This window comes from Hypanus sabinus, chromosome 1, assembly GCF_030144855.1.
Source record: "Hypanus sabinus isolate sHypSab1 chromosome 1, sHypSab1.hap1, whole genome shotgun sequence".
NCBI lineage: Eukaryota > Metazoa > Chordata > Chondrichthyes > Myliobatiformes > Dasyatidae > Hypanus > Hypanus sabinus.
In genome coordinates this window covers 72,775,686-72,798,818 of record NC_082706.1, presented here as the reverse complement: position 1 = coordinate 72,798,818, position 23,133 = coordinate 72,775,686, and the positions used below count along the sequence as shown (strand labels likewise).

Sequence of the window (23,133 nt, the reverse complement as noted above, 5' to 3'; positions counted from 1 at the left end):
TTTTACTGCAGAAAAGCTGTGTAAAAGTGCTTTTGTTGCATCTGCATGAGCTGACCACCTGGTATCTGACATTCTTTTCACAATGGGCAAATGAGCACCCCCATCAGATAATGCAGCAGAAAAGAGATCCCACTGATAAGTAGAAGCAGAAAAAAATATGTACATGCTTTCTACAAATTGAAAGAAAACTAATGCTTCTTGACAACATTCAGCAGCACATTTTCCAACCAAATTTAGTGTATGTGGAATGTAATCCTCAAACTCATTCAGTTCTTTAATTCATGGTTGTAAGCCACTATACTTACCACTCATGTTGCTGACATTGTCATAACTTTGACCACGGCAGTCTTTTATAATCAATGTAATTGTACTTTAGATCTGTCTTCACCAGGGAGGACACAAGCAATCTCCCAGATGTATGCATGGGCCAGGGTCATAAGATATCAGAGGAATTGAGACAGATTGACATTAGGAAAGAAACTGTGATGAGTAGACTGGTAGGACTGAAGGCTAATAAATCCCCGGGTCCAGATGGTCTGCATCCGAGGGTTCTAAAAGAGGTGGCTCAGGAAATTGTGGATGCATTGGTAATCATTTTCCAATGTTCCTTAGATTCAGGATCAGTTCCTGAAGATTGGAGAGTGGCTAATGTTATCCCACTTTTCAAGAAAGGAGGGAAGGAGAAAACGGAGAACTATCGCCCTGTTAGCCTAACGTCAGTCGTGGGGAAGATGCTTGAGTCCATTATTAAGGAAGAAATAGTGGCACATCTTGATGGCAGTAATAGAATTAGGCCGAGCCAGCATGGATTTACCAAGGGCAAATCATGCTTGACTAATCTGTTGGAGTTTTTTGAGGGTGTAACAAGGATGTTAGACGAGAGTAAGCCAGTGGATGTTGTGTACCTAGATTTTCAGAAGGCATTCGATAAGGTGCCACATAAGAGATTGGTGAGTAAAATCAGAGCTCATGGCATTGGGGGCAGGGTTTCAACTTGGATAGAAAACTGGTTGGCAGATAGAAAGCAAAGGGTAGCAGTGAATGGGTGTTTCTCAGACTGGCTGGAGGTGACTAGTGGGGTACCACAGGGCTCTGTATTGGGACCACAGCTCTTTACGATTTATGTCAATGATTTAGATGAGGGCATTGAAAACTATATCAGCAAGTTTGCTGACGATACTAAACTGGGTGGTAGTGTGACATGCGAAGAGGACGTTAGGAGAATACAGGGAGACTTGGATAGGCTGGGTGAGTGGGCAGATACTTGGCAGATGTCATTCAATGTGAATAAATGTGAAGTTATCCACTTTGGAAGCAGGAACAAGAGGGCAGAGTATTGTCTGAACGGTGTAGAGTTAGGTAAGGGAGAAATGCAAAGAGACCTAGGAGTCCTAGTTCACCAGTCAATGAAGGTGAATGAGCAAGTGCAACAGGCAGTGAAGAGGGCAAGTGGAATGTTGGCCTTTGTTACAAGGGGAATTGTACAAGAGCAAGGATGTCCTTTTGCATTTGTACAGGGCCCTGGTGAGACCACACCTGGAATATTGTGTACAGTTTTGGTCTCCAGGTTTGAGGAAGGACATTCTGGCAATTGAGGAAGTGCAGCGTAGATTCACTAGGTTGATTCCTGGGCTGTCTTACGCAGAGAGATTGGAGAGATTGGGCTTGTACACACTGGAATTGAGGAGATTGAGAGAGGATCTGATTGAAACGTTTAAGATAATTAAAGGATTTGATAGGATTGAGGCAGGAAATATGTTCCAGATGTTGGGAGAGTCCAGTACCAGAGGGCATGGATTGAGAATAAGAGGTCAGTTATTTAAAACAGAGTTGAGGAAGAACTTCTTCTCCCAGAGAGTTGTGGAGGTGTGGAATGCACTGCCTCGGAAGACGGTGGAGGCCAATTCTCTGGATGCTTTCAAGAAGGAGCTAGATAGATACCTGATGGATAGGGGAATCAAGGGATATGGGGACAAGGCAGGGACTAGGTATTGATAGTGAATGATCAGCCATGATCTCAGAATGGCGGTGCAGACTTGAGGGGCCGAATGGTCTACTTCTGCACCTATTGTCTATTGTCTATTGTAATTTTCCTTTAAAAAGTCAAGTAAACTTTGAGCGAGCTTTTCAGCACTATTACCTTCCATATCCAAAAACTTCACAAATCTTTCAACTAGTCCAGACAACTAAACATAGCACATACTCAAAGTCAGCTGGTCCACATTAGGTATATCTGGAGTAGAATCCAATGAAACAGAACAATACTTGTATTTCTTCACTTCACCGATAATGTGATCCAGTATGCTGGATCCAATTAGATTGATGAATTCCTCACATGTTGTTTTAGACAGGTATGATTTATGTCCCCTTCTTTTGTTTGCATGAGCATTTATATGCTCTGCCAGAAAAGTGTCAAACTTGGCCAGTAAATCGAACAACCCCAAGTAATTTCCATTATGAGGAGAGTCAACAGTTTCATCACTACCACGAAAAAAAATTAATGAAATATGCATCTAAAAACATAAAGTTTATGTTACAAAAGCTAAGTAGTGGTATCAACAAAGACTAGTGGACAATAACAATTTTATGTGATCACATGCACTCAACAATCAATTAGGAACAGTGTTCTGAAAATTATCTGTTTAGTTGCTTATTGAAACTCATTTCAGTTGGGAAATACAGGCTGAAACTCACAGTCTAATCTGATCTTGTATGTTTCTGTTGAGGAATCATAAACTGGGTCACATAAACTGTTGAGTTGCACATCCCTTGTTGCAGGCTCACTACAGCGGCAAACCCTCCAGCAGTGTAATAGCGCACGCAGTAGTGGCTTGGGAGTATGGGAGATAGCACAAAGGTCACCACGACACAGCAAAGAGCCAACACACACCTGCACACACATACTATGCAGCTCCCCCCGACATGAAAACAACAGCGTTGCCAGATCGTCGTGAGAATACGGTGAGATGCCGATTTCACCAGACTGCAGCTTGTAAGCATTTAGTGCGGGGCCCTAGAAAATGCGGGGCCTGTAGCATATGCTACTTTTGCTACTAGGTTAATCCGGCTCTGGTCATCACCTTTTAAAGGTGTCCTCAATGCTGGGGAGGCTGGTGCCCATGATGGAGCTGGTTGAGTTTGCAACTTTCTGCAGCTTTTTCTGATCCTCTGCATTGGCCTTTCCCATCCATACCAGACGCTGATCCAACCAGTTAGAATGCCAGATATCTCTTTGTCCACATGAAATAAGTACATTCTAGAAATGCTGCCTTTGCTCTCTGCAAGTTCTTTCATGAATAAATTCCCAGAGATTTTCCACTTCTTTTAAATGGGATTGGTACTTGGATATTCATGTTACTGAAGCTAGCCCATCAGGTTCATACTATTTCTTTCCTCTAATTTAGTCCCACTCTTCTGCTTGTCCAGCAACCTATCTGTATCTCCATTTTTCAAATAACTATTTACCATCTTAACAATGGCAAAAATGTCATTAATTACCCATTCCTAATAGCACTCAACAATGGCTGGACTTCTGAACCAGAGTAGTCCTTCCAGGGATGACGTTTCCAAAGCAATGTACTCTTCCTAGAGAAGAAATTTTGACAGGCCTATTGGATACCCAGACCCGGAATCTTAATCCAACAGTGATGAAAGAGTGGTGAGATATTTCCATGTCAGGATTGTGTACAATTTGGAGAGCAATTTTAGGTGACGTTGTTAACAAGTGACCTTGTCCTTGTTCGTGGAAGGTAACAATTTGGAAGTTAAGACTTGGGGCATTGCAAATGTGCAGTAGGATACACATACTATAGCCATGGTGTGTTTGTGATGGATGGGGATATCATCTTTGGCATAGTAGGTGTTACTTTGCTGTGAGATATTTCTTTATCTGTGTGGTTACTTATATAAACTTTGATGGAGGGAAGTAGTTGATAAAGTGGTTAATGATTACAACAACCCTAGTAACTTTATTTTCTAACTTGTGGATGCTTTACCACTTTATTTTGATTTAGATGCTTTTCCAACTTTTTATTCTATTCATTTGCATACCAATGCCTCATAGCATCTGCACTCAGTGCCCACTTTATTAGGTACACCTATATACCTGCTTGTTAATGCAAATCTCTTATCAGCCAATCATGTGGCAGCAACTCAATGCATAGAAGTATGCAATCATTTCAATTTTGTTCTCTCAGTTTCTAATTAATTTTATATATTGTAAAGTAACGTGCCCTCAGTATCAGTTGTCATGCATCGCCCTCTCCACATACTATACATGAGAATATCTGTATGGCATTCATTGCGTTTTGCTTACAAATATTTAAAATCTCTATACCAGATATTAAATTTCTCAAATCCTGTTGTGCCACAATTCACCATGTATTGCCTATATTTTTAAAAACCTATCAACCATTTTATTTCCATGATCTGCTTCTTTCAGGTTGATCAAGTTTGTCCAACCTTAGAGAAATTCATTGCTACACTCAAGTGTTTGCAAGTGTTTCTCAGAATAACATATCAACACCTACTTTAAGATTAATTGCTTAGTATTATTCTGATACACTTTTTGAAAAGGGAAATCACTTCTGTTCGTGAAAAATGTTCCCTTTAGCTGAATTCTGCATATTCATCTGATAAACTGAAGTCATGCTTTGTGCCTTAAGTTTAAATAAGCAAGCCTTTGGTATCACCTTTCTGAGGATAAACTTACACTGATAGTTCTGTACACACACCTGATGAGTGTATATTCCCAATATCACTTACTCTATAAAGGATACTTCACATACAATATACGGTAGTTACCTCATTTTACATGATGTCCTTGTCTTCTTCAAACATCAGGGAGAATAAAATGGGATTATCATAGGACTAATAGAAATGGGAAGATGATGGCCAGTGTGGACCTACTAGAATGAAAGACATGTTTCTATGCTGTATGAATCGTGATTCAATGGTTCCATTATTGGCCCTATCCCATGTTTCACTTGTCTCTTATTGCTAACAATGCAAGTTCAGTCTTTCTCATTCATGCTTCATTTTATTTATTCTCCATTAGCCAATTGAAGTTCCTCACCCTTAGGTTATCTACCATTTCTACATTTTTCCCAATCATTACTGTAAGTGCTAAATAACTGCTTTTTTAAATTTGAAATTTGACCTATTCTAATCAACTTTCAGTTTTCCTTTATCTTCCTTAACTCATTCTTTAAATAATTCCTTTTGCTAATATTTTTTTCCTTTGTGTCAATTTGGCCTCTATATTTTCCATTTGATCTTGACAGTGTTGCTTTTAGGTCCAAGTTGTTTTATTAACCCACCCATCTACATTTTTAACCAAGTCATTTATATAGATCACAAACAGCAGAGGTCCCAGTACAGATCCCTGCATAACACCACATATTGTAGCGGTGTGCTACACACAGCGCTAAAATAACAACATGGAGTCGGTAAACTACAGTCAAAGTTAAGTTTATTCGAACTTCACAACTTTGCTTGTAAAGCCTCCCTCAATCTGCCCTCCCCCACGCGGATGCTTCGAGAGGCACGTACTGACACCCCCTCAGGCTTTCTCCCTTTGTTGCGGACCTAGCCTTTGTGCCTGCACGATGGCTAATTGTGAGCCGGTTCGTGTATGCTAGTAAGTGGGTCGCCACATAAACCCCCCCCCAGAACCGGTGATACACCCCCCCCCCCCATGTCCACAGTCTGGGCCAGACCCTGATTGGGAGGTCGGCCTCTGCGCCGCGGTGTCGGAAACTCGGCCGGTTGTGCCAGGTCCACATGGGTCGGTTTGAGGCGGTCCACTGTGAAAACCTCCTCTCTCCCCCCAACGTCCAGCACGAACGTGGACCCGTTGTTCCTGAGCACCGTGAACGGCCCCTTGTAGGGCCGTTGCAGCGGTGGCCGATGCCCGCCCTTTCATATAAACACAAACTTACAGTTCTGCAGGTCTTTGGGTACGCAGGTTGGGTTCTGCCCATGCTGCGAAGTGGGTATGGGGGCCAGGGCACCGAGCCTCTCGCGTAGTCTGTCCAGGACTGCTGCGGGTTCTTCCTCTCGCCCCCTTGGGGCTGGTATGAACTCCCCGGGGACGACCAGGGGTGCGCCGTACACCAACTCGGCCGACGAGGTGTGCAGATCGTGTTTGGGCACTGTGCGGATGCCGAGTAGGACCCAGGGAAGCTCGTCCGCCCAGTTAGCTCCTCGCAGGAGGGCCATGAGAGCCGACTTCAGGTGACGGTGGAAACTCTCCACCAGTCCGTTCGACTGTGGGTGGTAGGCAGTGGTGTGGTGCAGTTGAGTCCCCAAAAGGCTGGCCATAGCTGACCACAGGCTGGAGGTGAACTGGGCGCCTCTGTCAGAGGTAATGTGGGCTGGTACACCAAAGCGGGACACCCAGGTGGCAAGCAGTGCCCGGGCGCAAGATTCGGAGGTGGTGTCGGTGAGCGGGACCGCCTCTGGCCATCTTGTGAACCGGTCCACAATAGTCAGGAGGTGCCGCACTCCGCGCGACACTGGCAGGGGGCCCACGATATCCACATGAATGTGGTCAAAACGCCGGTGGGTGGGGTGGAACTGCTGCGGCAGAGCTTTGATGTGCCGCTGCACCTTGGTTGTTCAGCAGTGCATGCACGTTCTGGCTCATTCACTGACCTGCTTGTAGAGTCCGTGCCGAACAAACCTGCTGGAGACCATCCGGACAGTTGTCCGGATGGAGGGGTGCGCCAAGTTATGAATGGAGTCGAAAACACGTCGCCGCCAAGGTGCCGGGATGGGATGGGGCTGGCCGGTGGCGACATCACAGAGTAGGGTCCTCTCACCTGGGCCTACAGGGAGGTCCTGGAGCTGCAAACTGGAGACTGCGGTCCTGTAACTCGGGATCTCCTCATCTGCCTGCTGTGCCTCTGCCAGCTCCTCAAAGTCTACCCCTTGGGAAAGGGCGTGAATGTTAGGGCGAGAGAGCGCATCTGCCACGACATTGTCCTTACCCGAGACGTGCCGGACGTCAGTCGTGTGTTTAGAGATGTAGGACAGATGGCACTGCTGGCAGGACGACCAGGGATCGGGCACCTTTGTGAATGTAAAGGTAAGCGGTTTGTGGTCCGTGAACGCGGTAAAGGGCCTACCTTCTAAGAAGTACCTGAAATGCCGGATTGCCAGGTATAGCGCCAACAGTTCCCGGTCGAAAGCACTGTATTTGAGCTCGGGTGGCCACAGGTGTTTGCTGAAAAACACCAGGGGTTGCCAGCGACCTGCGATGAGTTGCTCCAGCACTCCACCGACTGCCGAGTTAGATGCGTCCACTGTGAGGGCGGTAGGGACGTCCATTCTGGGATGCACTAGCATCGCGGTGTTCGCCAAGGCTTCCTTCGTTTGAGTGAAAGCGGTGGCGGACTCCTCGTCCCAGGTCATGTCCTTGCCCGGACCGGACAGCAAGGCGAACAGGGGGCGCATGATCCAGGCAGCTGAAGGGAGGAAGCGGTGGTAGAAATTGACCATACCTACAAATTCCTGAAGGTCTTTGATCATGGTGGGTCGGGGGAAATAGCAGACCGCATCTACCATAGCGGGCAGAGAGGTTGCCCCGTCTGTGGTAATCCTGTGGCCCAGGAAGTCAATGGTGTCGAGCCCGAACTGGCATTTGGCCGGGTTGATTGTTAGACCGTAGTCACTCAGCCGGGCATAGAGTTGACGGAGGTGGGACAGATGCTCCTGACGACTGCTGCTGTCTATGAGGATGTCGTCCAAATAGATGAATGCGATGTCCAGGTCGCGTCCCACCGCGTCCATCAACCACTGGAGCATCTGTGCGGCATTCTTCAGGCCGAATGGCATGCGGAGGAACTCAAAAAGGCCGAACGGGGTGATGAGAGCCGTTTTGGGGACATCGTCCGGATGCATCGGGATTTGATGGTATCCGTGGATGAGGTCTACCTTGGAGAAGATCCGTGCGCCGTGCAGGTTTGCTGCAAAGTCCTGAATGTGCGGCACAGAGTAATGGTCCGGTGTGGTAGCCTCGTTCAGCCTGCAGTAGTCGCCGCACAGTCTCCAGCCCCCTGTCGGTTTGGGCACCATGTGCAGGGGGAGGCCCATGGGCTGTCGGAACGCCGGATGATCCCCAATTCCTCCATCCTCTGGAACTCCTCCTTCGCCAGTCGGAGCTTGTCCGGGGGAAGCCGCCGAGCACGGACGTGGAGGGGTGGTCCCTGGGTCGGGATGTGGTGCTGTACGCCTTGTCGGGGCATGGCCGCTGTGAACTGCGGTGCCATAACCGATGGGAAATCCGCCAGGACCCTGGTGAAGCGTGATGGAGCCGAGGTGAGGGGCTGGCAACTGGGCCGCACCCAGGGAGAACGTCTGAAAGGTCTCGGCGTGGACCAGTCTCTTCCTGGGCAGGTCGACCAGTAGGCTGTGAGCCTGCAAAAAATCTGCACCCAGAAGCGGTTGGGCTACGGCGGCCAGTGTGAAGTCCCACGTGAACTGACTGGAGCCGAACCATAGCTGCACCGGACGGGTGCCATAGGGTCCGTACTATGCTGCCATTCGCGACCCTCAGTGGGGGACCCGGTGCCCTGCTGCGGGTGTCGTAACTCATCGGAGGTAAGACGCTGATCTCGGCACCAGTGTTGACCAAAAACCAGCATCCCGACCTTCTGTCCCACACATACAGGAGGCTATCCCATTGGCCAGCCGCCGTAGCCATCAGCAGCGGCTGGCCCTGGCGTTTCCCGGGAACTGGCAGGGCGGGCGACAACGGTGGGCTTCTGCGCCTCACCGCTGGTGGTAGAAACACCATTGCTCGTTGGAGTCCACACCCTTGCCTCTGGGGTTAGCGGGTTCTGCGGCCAGGCCTGGACTGGTTTGCTGCTGGGAGCTTGGCCGGGTGATCAGTGAGATGGACGCCCCACTCACCTTGGCGTTCCACAGCAAGTCCGCCCGGGCTGCCACCTTCCGGGGGTCGCTGAAATCCGCGTCAGACAGCAGCAGGCGTATGTCCTCGGGCAGCTGCTCTAGGAATGCCTGCTCAAACATGAGGCAGGGTGTGTGTCCGTCGGCCAGAGACAACATCTCATTCATTAAAGCTGATGGAGGCCTGTCTCCCAAGCCATCCAGGTGCAGTAAACGGGCAGCCCGCTCGTGGCGTGAGAGCCCGAAAGTCCTTATGAGCAGGGCTTTGAATTCCGTGTACTTGCCAGCCGCCGGGGGAGACTGTATGAACTCCGTGACCTGGGCTGCTGTGTCCTGGTCGAGGGAGCTCACCACGTAGTAGTAACGGGTGTCCTCTGAGGTTATCTGCCGAACGTGGAATTGGGCTTCTGCTTGCAGGAACCACAGTTGAGGTTGTCAGATGCGGTGTCGTTCATCTCCAGTCCAAAATCATTTGGACCGTCGGGGTCACCAATTGTAGCGGTGTGCTACACGCAGCGCTAAAATAACAACACGGAGTCGGTAAACTGCAGTCAAAGTTAAGTTTATTCGAACTTCACAACCTTGCTTTTAAAGCCTCCCTCAATCTGCCCTCCCCCGTGCGGATGCTTCGAGAGGCACGTACTGACACCCCCTCAGGCTTTCTCCCTTTGTTGCGCTGGGTCGCCACAATATCACAGATTTCCAGCTAGAATAAGTCCCTTTGATCACAGCTCTCTGTTTCCTTTGGGCAACCCAAACAGCAAATTCACCATGGATCCCATGAAACTTAATCTTCTGTTTGAGCCTCCCATGAGGGATCTTGTCAGGCACCTTACGAAAATCCATCTAGACAGCATACATCAATCACCAACATCATCTCATCAAAAATCACAATTACATTAGTAAGACATGACTTGCCCTGCACAAAGCCATGCTGTCTATCATTAATTAGGATATGGTTTTCTAAATGCTGATAAATCCTATCCCTAAGAACACTCTCAGGTAACTCACTAATCTATAGTTTCCAAGATTATCCCTGGTTCTTTCCTTGAACAATGGAAGAAGATTAGCTACTCACCAGTCCTTTGGGACCTCACTTTTGGCTAGAGAGGACACAAAGATATTGGTCAAGGCCCCAGCAATCTCTTTTCTTTCTCTTTTCTTGCCTGTCTCAATAATCTCGGGTATATTCCATCAGGCCCATGTGACAGCCACTTCTAAATGAGAAGCAACACTATTTCCTTTTTCATCTTGAAATTTCCTAGCATGTCAACACTGATCTCCACATCCTCCACTTCCTTCTCCTTAGTAAATACTGATGATAAGTATTCATTATGGACCTCATCCACATCCTCTTCATCCAGGAAAATATTCCCCCCCCCACCCCTGAGTGGTCCTAGTTATCCCCTTGCTCTTGCTCTTGATGTACGTATAGAATGTCCTGGGATTCTCTTTAATCCTACTCAGCAAAGACTTTTAACAGCCCCTCCTGGCTTTCCTAATTCCTTTCTTAAGTTCTTTCCAAGCTTCTTTATAATCCTCAAGGACTCTGATTCTAGCTTCCTACTATACCTTTGCCTTTTTGACTGAATTGGTCACCTCTCTTGACATCCAAGGACATTCTTGACCTTCCTTCTGACTGTCACATACCTGTCCTGTACTCTGCAGTTGGTCTTTAAATACTCTACATGAGTCAGATGTAGACTTGCACCAAAACAGCTGTTCCCAATTCCTAGTTACTGCCTCATGCTCTCATAATTTTCACAGCTGCAATTTAATACTCTTCCACAAGGCCCATACTTATCCTTACCTTAAAACTTAAGGAGTTGAAATCACTGCTTCCTAACTGTTCATCCACTGAAAGGTCAGTCACCCGATCAGGCTCATTACCCAACACTAAGTCCAGTACAGTCCCTCTCGTGTTGGACTAGCTACAACCAACAGGCAGGAGTGCTCGAGGACGTCTTCAGTTTTATACTGCTGTGGTCGAGGTTCCCACCTGCTTCAAAACAGTGACAATCATACTAGTGCCCAAGAAGAACAGGGTAAGCTGCCTCAATGGCTATCAGATGATAGTCATTAAAAGAAGCATCACTCATGTCTACTGTGATATAAGAACTCACAGAGGTTGGTCATGGCTAGAACCAACTTTTACCTAAGCTAGGACCTTGATCTGCTGCAGTCTGTCTATCAGCACAATAGGTCTACAGAGGATGCAGTCTCACTGGCTCTCTATTCACCTGGACAATAGTTTTTATTGACTACTACTTAGCGTTCAACATAATCATACCCCCAGTTCCAATCAAAAAGCTCCAAAACCTGGGCTTCTGTACCTCCCTCTGCAACTGGATCCTTGACTTCCTCACCAGGAGACCACACTTTGTGTGAAGCAAGCATAGCAATTCCACTTCACTGACTATCAACATTGGTGCACATCAAGGATGTGTGCTTAGCACACTGCTCTGCTGTCTCTACACCCACTGCTGTATGGCTAGGCATGGCTCAAACATCTTCTATAAATTTGCCAATAACACAACTATTGTTGGCAGAATTTCAGATAGTGATGAGGAGGCACACAGGGGCTAGTTGAGTGGTGTCACAGCAACAACCTTGCACTGAACATCAATAAGACCAAGGACTTGATTCTGAAGGGTAAGTCGAGGGAACTACCAGACTCATGAAGGGATCAGAAGTGGAAAGAGTGAGCAGTTTCAAGTTCCTGGTTGTCAAAATCTCTGGGGGTCCATCCTGGGCTGAATGTATTGATGCAACTACAAAGAAGTCATGACAGCAGCTGTGTTTCATTAGGAATTTGAGCAAAATTTCTTTCAACAAAGGGAGTAGAGATAGCCCAGGAAATTATAGGCTTACTTCAGTGGTTGGTAAGCTGATGGAGAAGATTCTGAGAGAAAGAATTTATGAACATTTGGAAAGGCATAATATGATTAGGAATAGTCAGCATGGCTTTGTCAAAGGCAGGCGGTGCCTTACAAGCCTGATTGAATTTTTTGAGAATGTGACTAAGCACATTGATGAAGGTAGAGCCGTAGATGTAGTGTATGTGGATTTCAGCAAGGCATTTGATAAGGTACTGCATGCAAGACTTATTGAGAAAGTAAGGAGGCATGGGATCTAAGGAGACATTGTTTTGTGGATCCAGAACTGGCTTTCCCACAGAAGGCAAAGAGTGGTTGTAGATGGGTCATATTCTGCATGGAGGTCGGTGACCAGAGGTGTGCCTCAGGGATCTGTTCTGGGACCCTTACTCTGTGATTTTTATAAATGACCTGGATGAGGAAGTGGAAGGATGGGTTGGTAAATTTGCTGATGACACGAATGTTGGGGGTGTTGTGGATAGTGTGGAGGGCTGTCAGAGGTTACAGCAGGATATTGATAGGATGCAAAAATGGGCTGAGAAGTGACAGATGGAGTTCAACCCAGATAAATGTGAGGTGGTTCATTTTGGTAGCTCAAATATGATGGCAGAATATAGTATTAATGGTAAGACTCTTGGAGGATCAGAGGGATCTTGGGGTCTGAGTCCATAGGACATTCAAAGCTGCTACGCAAGTTAATTGTGTGGTTAAGACAGCATTGGCCTTCATCAACCGTGGGATTGAGTTTAAGAGCAGGGAGGTAATGTTGCAGTCATATGGGACCCTGTTCAGACCCCACTTGGAATACTGTGCTCAGTTCTGGTCGCCTCACTACAGGAAAGAAGTGGAAACCATAGAAAGGATGCAGAGGAGATTTACAAGGATGTTGCCTGGATTGGGGAGCATGCCTTATGAGAATAGGTTGAGTGAACTTGGCCTTTTCTTCTTGGAGCAGTGGGAGATGAGAGGTGACCTGATGGAGGTGTGTAAGATGATGAGAGGCATTGATTGTGTGATAGGGTCTTTTAAGAGACTCCTGACAGGTACCAGGAACTTAGAAAAATAGAGGGCTATGGATAAGCCTAGATAGTTCTAGGGTAAGGACCTGTTCAGCGCAGCTTTGTGGGCCAAAGGGCCTGTATTGTGCTGTAAGTTTTCTATGTTTCTATGTTCTAATTTGTATGTCACCAAAGACACGTAAATTTCTTAAGAGGTACCATGGAGAGCATTGTTACTGATTGCATCACAGTCTGGTATGGAAGGGCCACTGCACAGAATTGGAAAAAGCTGCAGGAAGTTGTAAACTCAGCCAGCTCTATTATTGTAACTAGCACCCCCAGCATCAAGAACACCTTCAAAAGGCAATGCCTCAAAAAGATGGCATCCATCATTACCTATTACCCAGGACATGCTCTCTTCTCTTTGCTACCATCGAGGAGGAGATACAGGAGCCTGATGACACACACTCAATGTTTCAGGGACAGCTTCTTCCCCTCCACAATATGATTTATGAATGGTCAATGAACCCATGAACACTTCCTCAGTATTTTATGTTTTCCTCTTTTTTTGCACTACTTATTTAATTTATTTTGAATAAACATTATTGTAATTTATCATTTTGACTACTATCTATTGCAATGTACTGCTCCTGCAAAACATCAATTTTTCAAACAAATGCTGGTGATGTTAAAGCTGATTCTGATTGTATTGATTTAAGAATTCTTCCTGGATGTACCTTACCAATCTAAACCTCACCTGAACCTCTTGAACTAAGAAGATCATAGTTTATATTAGGAAAGTTGACAACAAACCTATTTACCTTTCCTTAATCTACCTATACACACACAGTGCCTGTTGTTACTGGCCCTAACTTAAGACCATAAGACATAGGAGCAGAATTAGGCCAGCTGGCCCATTGACTCTGCTCTGCCATTCAATCATGGCTGATCCTTTTTTTAAATCTCCTCCTCAACCCTAGTTCCCGGTCTTCTCCCCATAAATTTTGATGCCATGTCCAATCAAGAACCTATCAATCTCTGCCTTAAATACACCCAACAACCTGGCCTCCACAGCTGCATGTGGCAACAACTTCCACAAATTTACCACCCCTTGGCTGAAGAAATTTCTCCGCATCTCTGTTTTGAAAGGGCACCCCTCTATCCTGAGGCTGTGCCCTCTTGTCCTGGACTCTCCCACCATGTGAAACATCATTTCTATATCTACTCTGTCTAGGCCCTTCAGCATTTGAAAGGTTTCAATGAGATCCCCCTCCTCCTTCTGAATTCCAACGAGTACAGACCCAGAGCCATCAAGCATTCCTCATGTGATAACCCTTTCATTCCTGGTATCATCCTTGTGAAACTCCTCTGGATCCTCTCCATTTCTCCACTTTCTCACCTGGTACTCTGGCTCCCATCCCCCACCAAACCAGTCCCAACACTCCCTTTGCAGCACCCTTCCAGCCCAGAAATTTGTACCCCTCCAGATTAGATGCAACCCATACCTCTTGTACAGGTCACTTCAGTCTCAGAAAATATTCCAATGATCAAAGAATCTGAAACCCTGTACCTTGCACCAGTTTATCAGCCAATCATTCATCTGTATTATCATGCTATTCCTGTCCTGACTAGCATGTGGGACTGGGAGTAATTCAGCAATTACTACATTGGAGGTCCTGCTTATCAGCCTCTTTTCTATCTCTCTATACTCACTGCAGTATTTCTTCCTCCTTTTTACCAATGTCATGGGTGCCACTATGCACCATGTATTTTGGCTGCTCACCCTCCTCCTTGAGAATATTCTGCAGCTGCTCTGAGACATCCTTGACTCCAGCCCCTGGAAGGCAACACACCAACCTGGGTCTCTTTGTCCACCAGAGAACCCCCGTCCATCCCCCTAGCTATGGTGTCTCCTGACTTTCCCTTCTGTGCTGAGCCTCAGCCTGGACCACAATGCCACTGGCCCGGCTACTTTTGCTGTACTCTGACGTCATCCCCCTAGCAGTATCCAAAGGGGTATACTTGTTGCTGAGGAGAATGGCCACAGGAGAACCTTACACTAACTGCTTACTCCCATTATTTCTCCTGGTGGTCACCCATGTTGTATCTGCATTCTGGCTGTAATCAACTCAGTAAGAGTTGATGGCCCTGTATACATCCTGTTCCATCTTCCTTGATCTCGGAGCTGAAGTTTATCTTATTTTATTTTATTTATCGATACAACATGAAATAGGCCCTTGCCCCTTGAGCCACACCACCACAGCAAATCCCATCAAACCCAATTAACCCTAACCAAATCATGGGACAATTTACAATAACCAATTAACCTACCCTGTACATCTGTCAGAGGAAACTGGGCAAAGCCACGCATTCCACAGGAAGGGTACACCAAGACCCCTTACAGAACAGCACTGTCACTGAACTCTGAAATGCCCCGTGCTGTCATAGCACTGTGCTAATTGGCTAATTGCTACTCTACCATGGCGCCTTTCCATCAACTTGAGGAAGTTGGATGCACTTCCTGCAAATATGGTCATCAGGAAGACTGTAGAAAACCAAAAACTAAAATGGTTGCTCTCCCTCAAAATGCATCTGGTATGTGATAGCAAGCAGCTCGGATTGTGATTGGAGTGCCTGTTTTCCTGGTCATGGCCTGGTTTCTGCATAGAATTCATTGAACAGGCTCAGGTTAATTGCTCATTGTGATACCAATACCAATTTTTGAGGGTTAGTGAAATTATTCCCCTGTGTAATTCTGTTTCATACTCCATTTCAAAGTGAACAGATAAAGATCAGAATGAACTTTGATGCTGGCAATATTTGTCGTCAATGCAGCCTGTACCTTTAAGATAATGGCACTGCATCTTACACTGTTGTCAGAAGGACAGATTGCAGGCAGTTTTCAGTGCAATGAAGACATGATGACATTTGTTTCTTTTAATAGCACTATGAAGGTATATATATTTCTTGTACTTCAAATGTTACTGATGCCAGAAGCTGAAAGGCTAAATATGTACCAACCCACAACATGAGGCCACCTTGCTTTTGTTTGTTATAATACAATTTGCTGCAAGGATCCTTGAAATACCATTGTATGTGCAAGTAGGGTTTACTCGTGATACAACCACTCCAAACCATTCCAAATTTTCTCTTTATACATCGACTCAGCAACTCAAGAATGACATTTCCTATGGTAAAGTATATAAAAGTAACAGCAATTTATTATTTTACAATTTCCATTGGGACAGTATAATTTGGCAGTTATAAAGCACAACTCCAAGACTCTGAGTGCATATAAGTAGACTTGCTACACATGACCTTGATTCCCACTGTAAATACAAATATAAACTTGTAATCAGAATTGCAACATATATACAGTATGTGTGCAGTTAGGTATGTACTTTACTGATTGATTGTGGGCTTCAGAAAAGGTAAGACTAGGGATCACACACTAGTCCTCATAGTGGGATCAAAATTGGCAAGAGTGAGCAGTTTCAAATTTCTGGGTGTCAACATCTGTGAGGATTTATCTGGCCCAACATATTGATGCATCTACAAAGAAGGCATGACTATATTTCATTAGGAGTTTCAAGAGATTTGATATGTCACCAACGTCACTCACAAATTATATCGTGGAGAGCATTCTGACAGGCTGCATCACCATCTGGTATGGGGGGGGGGGGGTGGGTATGGCTATTGCATGGGATTGAAATAAACTGTAGAGAGTTGTAGACTTAATTAGCTCCATCATGGGTATTAGCCTCCAAAGTATCCAGGACATCTTCAAGAAGCAAAGCCTCAAAAGGCGGCATCCATTATTAAGGAACCTCATCACCCAGGACATACCCGCTTCTCATTGCTACCATCAGGAAGGAGGTACAGAAGCCTGAAAGCACACACTCAACAGTTCAGGAACAGATTCTTACCCTCTGCCATCTGATTTCTGAATAGACATTGAACCCATGAACACAATATTTTTTATTTCTTTTTTATTAATTTAACTTTTTAATATTTATTTACTTATTGTAATTCACAGTATTTTTCTGTATTATAATGTATTGCATTGTACTGCTGCCACAGAGACAACAAATTTCACAGCATTTGCCGGTGATATAAAACCTGATTCTGGTTCTACTTACATAGTTGAGGATGTGCTGATATTTACAGTCTTGTGGTGACTTTTTCTATTGTGGATATCAATTTGCTCTATGCTTCGAGATAAAGATGGTCATTTATCCATTCCAAGACACCTGCTTTCTGATAGTGTTAGGCAGAGCACAATTTTCACCACTTCATACAATGTAAAGTTAGTTATACTATGATAGGTGAAGTACTGCATGGAGCACCCTGAATATTAAGCTCAATAAATCCAAAACCTGTTTAGACCACTTCTTTCTTTCTTTCTTTCTCTATCTCCCTCTCCCCCTTCTTCTACCTCTTCATCTCCCCCTCTCCTCCTCTCTCTCTCTCTCTGTGCCTCCACCTATCTTAATATCATCTGCAAACGGCCACAAAGCCATCAATTCCGTCATCTAAATCATTAACATACAACATAAAAGGAAGTGGTTACAACACTGACCTCTGGAACACCACTAGTAACCAGCAGCCAATCAGAAAGGGCTCCCGTTATTCCCACTCTTTACTTCCTGCCAATCGGCCAATGCTATATCCATGGTGGTATCTTTCCTGTAATACCATGGGCTCTTGTCTTGTTAAGCAGCCTCATGTGCAGCACCTTGTCAAATAAGTTCTGAAAATCCAAGTACACAACGTCCACTGATTCTCCTTTGTCTGTCCTGCCTGTTATTTCCTCAAAAATTCTAACAGATATGTCAGGCAAATTTACATTTGTGTCCTGGAAATGACATTAAACAATCTGCAATCATGAACCTTGTAAAATTCATTACAGTTTTTAACACATTCCACAGACACCCATGCTGCTGGCAAGTGCTGTGAGATGCCTTCATGGGAAAGCGCAGCAGTAATGATACATTGTGGGATGTACACATGTGATATGGACACAGTATGGAGAACATACCCTATTTCTCATCCTGCTCCAGTTTGTAGGAAGTTATGGTGAACAGAAACAAAGACAATATAAGAAACTGCTCAGATATTTAGTCTTTAATCTTAACAGATAAAAAAAATCATGTATTCTGTATTTTGAGAAGATGAATGAGGAGAAGTGATATATATTTTAAATTGAATACATTATTAAAGCTGTCTGGCATGTCACATATTAGGTCAGATTAGCTTTATTTGTCACATGTTCATCAAAACATAAAGTGAAGTTCGGCCTTTTGCGTCAACGATAAACACAGTCTGGGGCAGCCTGCAATTGCCACATTACTTATAGCCCCAACACGGTATACTCACAACTCACTAACCCTAACTATACATCTTTGGAAGGTGGGAGGAAACCTACATGGCACGGGGAGAATGTATATATTCCTTTCAGACTAGCCGTGAACAAACCCTGATCGGTGATCACCGACGCTATAAGGCGATGGAGTTAACCAGTACGCCACCATGCAGCCATATGTACAAGCATTTTGAGTGGCAGAATAGATTGATAAAGTTATTAAAAAGCATGTGTCAGACCTGCAGACCTGTAGGTTTAAAGTACCACCTACCTATGGTAATGAAAAATTGATTGTGCTAAGTTTAAACCATATGAAATGGGCCAAAATACAGAAAAAGTGCTTGTAGCCTCTTATAGCTCATTTTCATACAAATGTAACTAGATATATTGTAAACAATGGCTGATTCCCACACTGATCCTTGAGGTTAGACCATTAGGATATATTTGAACTGGGGTTTGTCAAAGCTTTGAAAGATTAGGGGACTGAAGGTTATGGGAAAATGGCACAGAGAAGGATTTGAGGCCAGGGGTAGAACTGCCATAATATTACTGAATGGCTGGGCAGATTTGAGCAGCCAGGTGGCTTATTCCTGCTACGCACACAAAATGCTGGAGCAACTCAGCAGGCCAGGCAGCATCTATGAAAAAAAGTACATGATGCTGCCTGGCCTGCAGAGTTCCTCCAGCATTTTGTGTGCATTGCTCAGATTCCCAGCATCTCAGATTTTTTCTTGTTTGTGATTGGCTTATTCCTGCTGCTAGTTTCTGGTGTTTATGTATTCTTGTGTATATGTTGCCAACCTGAAAATGAGTCCCTTATACTTACCAGCTGTTTTCTTCCTGTTATTCAATCCTCCATCCACCATAATGTATTTCACCCAGCTGCAGTAGCTTTTATCGTGTGACAACATTTTTGAGGCACCTTTTCAAATGCTTTCTGGAAGTCCAAATAGAAAGGTCCATCTACTCTGATTGAGATTTACTCAATAAAACCCGAGTAGGTTTGTTAAACACATTTTCCACTTTATGAAGCTGCTCTGACTGCTTAATTAGATTATCATTTTCCAAATGCCCTATTATTACTTTATTAATTGTTGTTTTAACATTATTCCAATAAAAGTTGTTAGGCTGTAATTACCATTTATTAAAGATTAGCTTTATTTGTCACGTGCTCATCAAAACATATAGTGAAATGCACCATTTCCATCAAATTGAATCAGCAAAGTTTGTGCTGTGCAGCCCTAGTTTTGCCACGCAGCTGGTACCAACACAGCATGCCCACAGCTCACTAGCCCATACAACTTAGGACGGTTGGAGGAAACCAATGTGGTTATGTACAAACCCCTCATAGCAGGGTTTCCCAACCTGGGGTGCGAGATGGAATTTCAGGGGGTGTGACAAAGAGTGGCTTGTGCCCTTGAGTGACGAGTCACGAGTCATCACTCAGCCAGCTGCCACTGTGCCTTGAGAAGTGGTAGTAATGTTTGTCCCAAGCACACTCCACTCTCCTGCTGCCTGAGTCGAGAGAGACGTAAACTCACTCCAGTCTCCCACTGCCCAAGTCAGCATTGAGGATTCTCATCAGTGTTACCTGGGAGTTACACCTCAGAGTTGAGGAGTCTCATCAATGTTAGCTAGAAGGTTACATCTCAGAGTTAAAAATCATCTCATAATGCCAAAGTCTTTATACGTCCCGAATCAACCATTGAATAATGACTTTGCGTTAAAACCAAACCCGCAGTAGGAAAGTTATTCAATTATAAAATTTTAAAAAGCGGCATTTTGATAAAAAGCAAATGAATTCATTCATTCGTATTTGTTTCAATGCATTAAAGAAGTTTTTGAATTTCAAAGGGTTTTTTTCTCTTAAAAGGTTTTTTTCTTGTATCGTTAATAATCTTGAATTATGTTAGTTGAGGAGGTATCATGGTTAGCACTGAGGACTTTGAATTGTGTGATGGGAGTTCATGTCTCTGGTAATCATCAGAAATAAGTGTGTAAATTCAGTAGAGAGTAGCCTAATAAGTCATGTCGCGTCTCCGTAGCATTTCCACTTGATGATTTATCTTGGTGTAACCGCAGATATTGTCGTAATATAATATTTGAAAGCGTATTTCTCGCGATACTTTGCTATAGGCATGTCTGGTTGAGTAAAGCGGTCATTCCTGACTTAGTCAGATAGTTTTTCTCATATTAGCTCATATTTTTCTCTTTACCCTTAACCCTTCATTAACCCTTCATCAAGTCAAAAAGAAAGAAATGGAATGATGACTATGTGTGCTTTGGTTTCACTTGCACAACAGGAAATGATGGCTTGCAAAAACCACAGTGCATTCTTTGTAGCCTTGTGTTTTCCAACTCAAATCTGAAGCCACCCAAGCTTCAAGAGCACCTCAAGAACAAGCATGGCAGAGCTGATGTTGAAGGACATGATGTTGGGTCATTGAAAATCAAAAGAGCTCACATGGAACTCTTCCAAAATTAGGTTTCATTTCTGTTGAAAGACCACTACTTCTTGCTTCGTACCAAGTGGCATATAAAGTGGCCAAATCAATTGCAGAAGATCTCATCAAGCCATGTGCACTGGAAATGGCAACAATTATCCTGGGCAAAGAAGCAAGAAAAAAATTTGAACAGGGGCCCCTATCAAATAATGTCATTCACAACCGAATCAGTGATTTGAGTGAAGATATTTTGGACCAAGTCATCTCAGATGTCAGAGCTAGTCCTCTTAAAATCTCTATTCAGTTGGATGGGTCAACTGATGTCTCCAGTTGTAGTCAACTCATCACATTGGTGAGGTATGTCAATGATGGTGCTGTGAAGGAAGATTTCCTGTTTTGTAAAGATCTGAAAACAAACACAACTGCAAAGGATGTGATGCAGCTGGTGAAAGACTTCTTTGCCAAAAGAAGATATCAAAATCATTGGTTCTGTGTGCACTGATGGGGCATCTGCAATGCTTGTAAATAAATCTGGCTTTTCTTCATTGATGACAAAGGAGATTCCAGACTTACAAGTTACCCATTGTTTTCTTCATCAGCATGCTTTGGCATCAAAAACATTGCCTCCAAATTTGAAGAAAGTCCTTGACACTTGTGTGAAGATCGTCAACTGGATCGGGGGCATGCTTTGAACCATCGCATCTTCAAATCATTTTGTGAGGATCTGGGAAGTGAGCATTCAGTTTTACTTTTCTACACAGAAGTCAGTTGGTTGTCACAAGGACAAGCTTTAACCTGCTTCTTTGAACTGCGGGAAGAAATCAACATTTTTCTAGAGGAACGTGAATGTGATCTGGTTGGGGCAATGGAATCACAGGAATTCACCAAAATGCTGGCTTACTTAGTTGACATTTTCACTCGTATGAATGACCTGAGTGTTTTTCTTCAAGGAAAAGGGACTAACATATTGAAGGCTTGTGAAAGGTTGAATGCCTTCAAAGAAAAGTTACGTCTTTGGTGTTAAAGGATGGAAAGAGGCAGTCTCTCAAATTTTCCTTCACTAGAAGAGATGGTTGATGATGCTGGATCCATAACTCCTACTGTGCGTGAAGAAACTGTGGCTCATTTGGAAATGCTGTCAGAATCGTTTGATGGATATTTTGCTGCTGGAGACCTGAAGATTTCAGAAGAATGGATCATGAATCCATATTCCTACAATTTGGAGAAAATGTCAGATGATGAAGAGCTGAAGGAAGATCTTATTGATTTGCGGACAAATCGAGCTCTTGAAATGCAATTTGAAAGCAAAACTTTGGAGGAGTTTTGGTGTGCAGTACTGCATATGTTCCCAAGGTTTGGTGGAAAAGCACTCCGTGTCCTCATTCCATTTGCAACAACATACTTGTGTGAATCTGGATTCAGTTCTCTTTTGTCAATCAAGACAAAATCTAGGAATCACCTGAATCCCCAGGCAGACCTGCGGATCACAGTCAGCAAGGAAGTTCCACGTTTTGACAAAATCATGAATGAGAAGCAGGAGCAAAGAAGTCATTGAATTTTATGTTCACAATTGGGATTGATTTTACTGTTTACAATTTTTTCTGAATAAATTAGAATCTAATTGCTCAATTTATATTTGCATTTTATGCACTGAGTTAAAAGCTTGTTTTTTTAAGTTCAATTTGTTCACCCGCAATATTGTATGTAGTTCAATTTGAGGTTCAAAAATTAGAAATTAGACTTATTCATCTTCAAATGTGATATTACTTTTGTGGGGGGTGAGAACATTAATCAAACATTTCCTAGGGGAGTGGGCCATAGAAAAGGTTGGGAACCACTGTGCTAAATAGAAGTGTAGCCTCCGTACCCCCAGTTGACACCCATTCGCCTAGGGTGAACCGCCGTCACCCTGCCAGTAGTGCAATACTTCGATGTAAATATGGTGTAATGCCCCCCCAGTACCCTCTCACAATACAAATACCAGACAATACCCAAAAGCGAAGTGAATAATTTCAACTGTATAGTTATTTCTTAGTGATGGGTTAGTAGAAACAGATAACCTTAAGGCGCCAAAGTAATAATAAGTTTGTCAGTTTGTGCACATATTTTAATACGTTGGAGCTCACACCTCCGGTTCCTTCCACAACAACCTTCCGAGCCTTCGGCCACCGTCCGAACCGCCGACGTCCAGTATCCGTCGCTCTGGAACCGCTGCCCACTCCACACACGTCCGTCCTCCTCGCTGTCCTCCCCAAAAAGACCGCGAACTCCTGCTCAGCTTACACAGACAAGATAGCATAACATTTCTCCATTGTTTATTTTCACCCTTATCAGTAGCCATAACCCAAATATACCAGACACAGAATCCCATTATAGCATTACAGAGAAGCCATTTCATTATAACAATACAGAAAAGCCATTTTGTTAGCCTGAACAGTTAACACCACGGTTACTGGTACTGAGAGCCCTACAGAAATAAATCCAATTTGTATTGCAGATTGCTCATGAGTTTAATTGGCAGGGATTATATTCAGCCTTACAGA

At 44.3% G+C, this 23,133-nt stretch overlaps 1 protein-coding gene across 1 annotated transcript in view; it reads left to right on the top strand.

Annotated features, from left to right (window-relative positions):
- Positions 1 to 23,133, top strand: part of zfpm2a (zinc finger protein, FOG family member 2a) — a 730,484-nt gene that overhangs the window by 277,514 nt on the left and 429,837 nt on the right. The gene's annotated exons all lie outside the window — the stretch shown is intronic.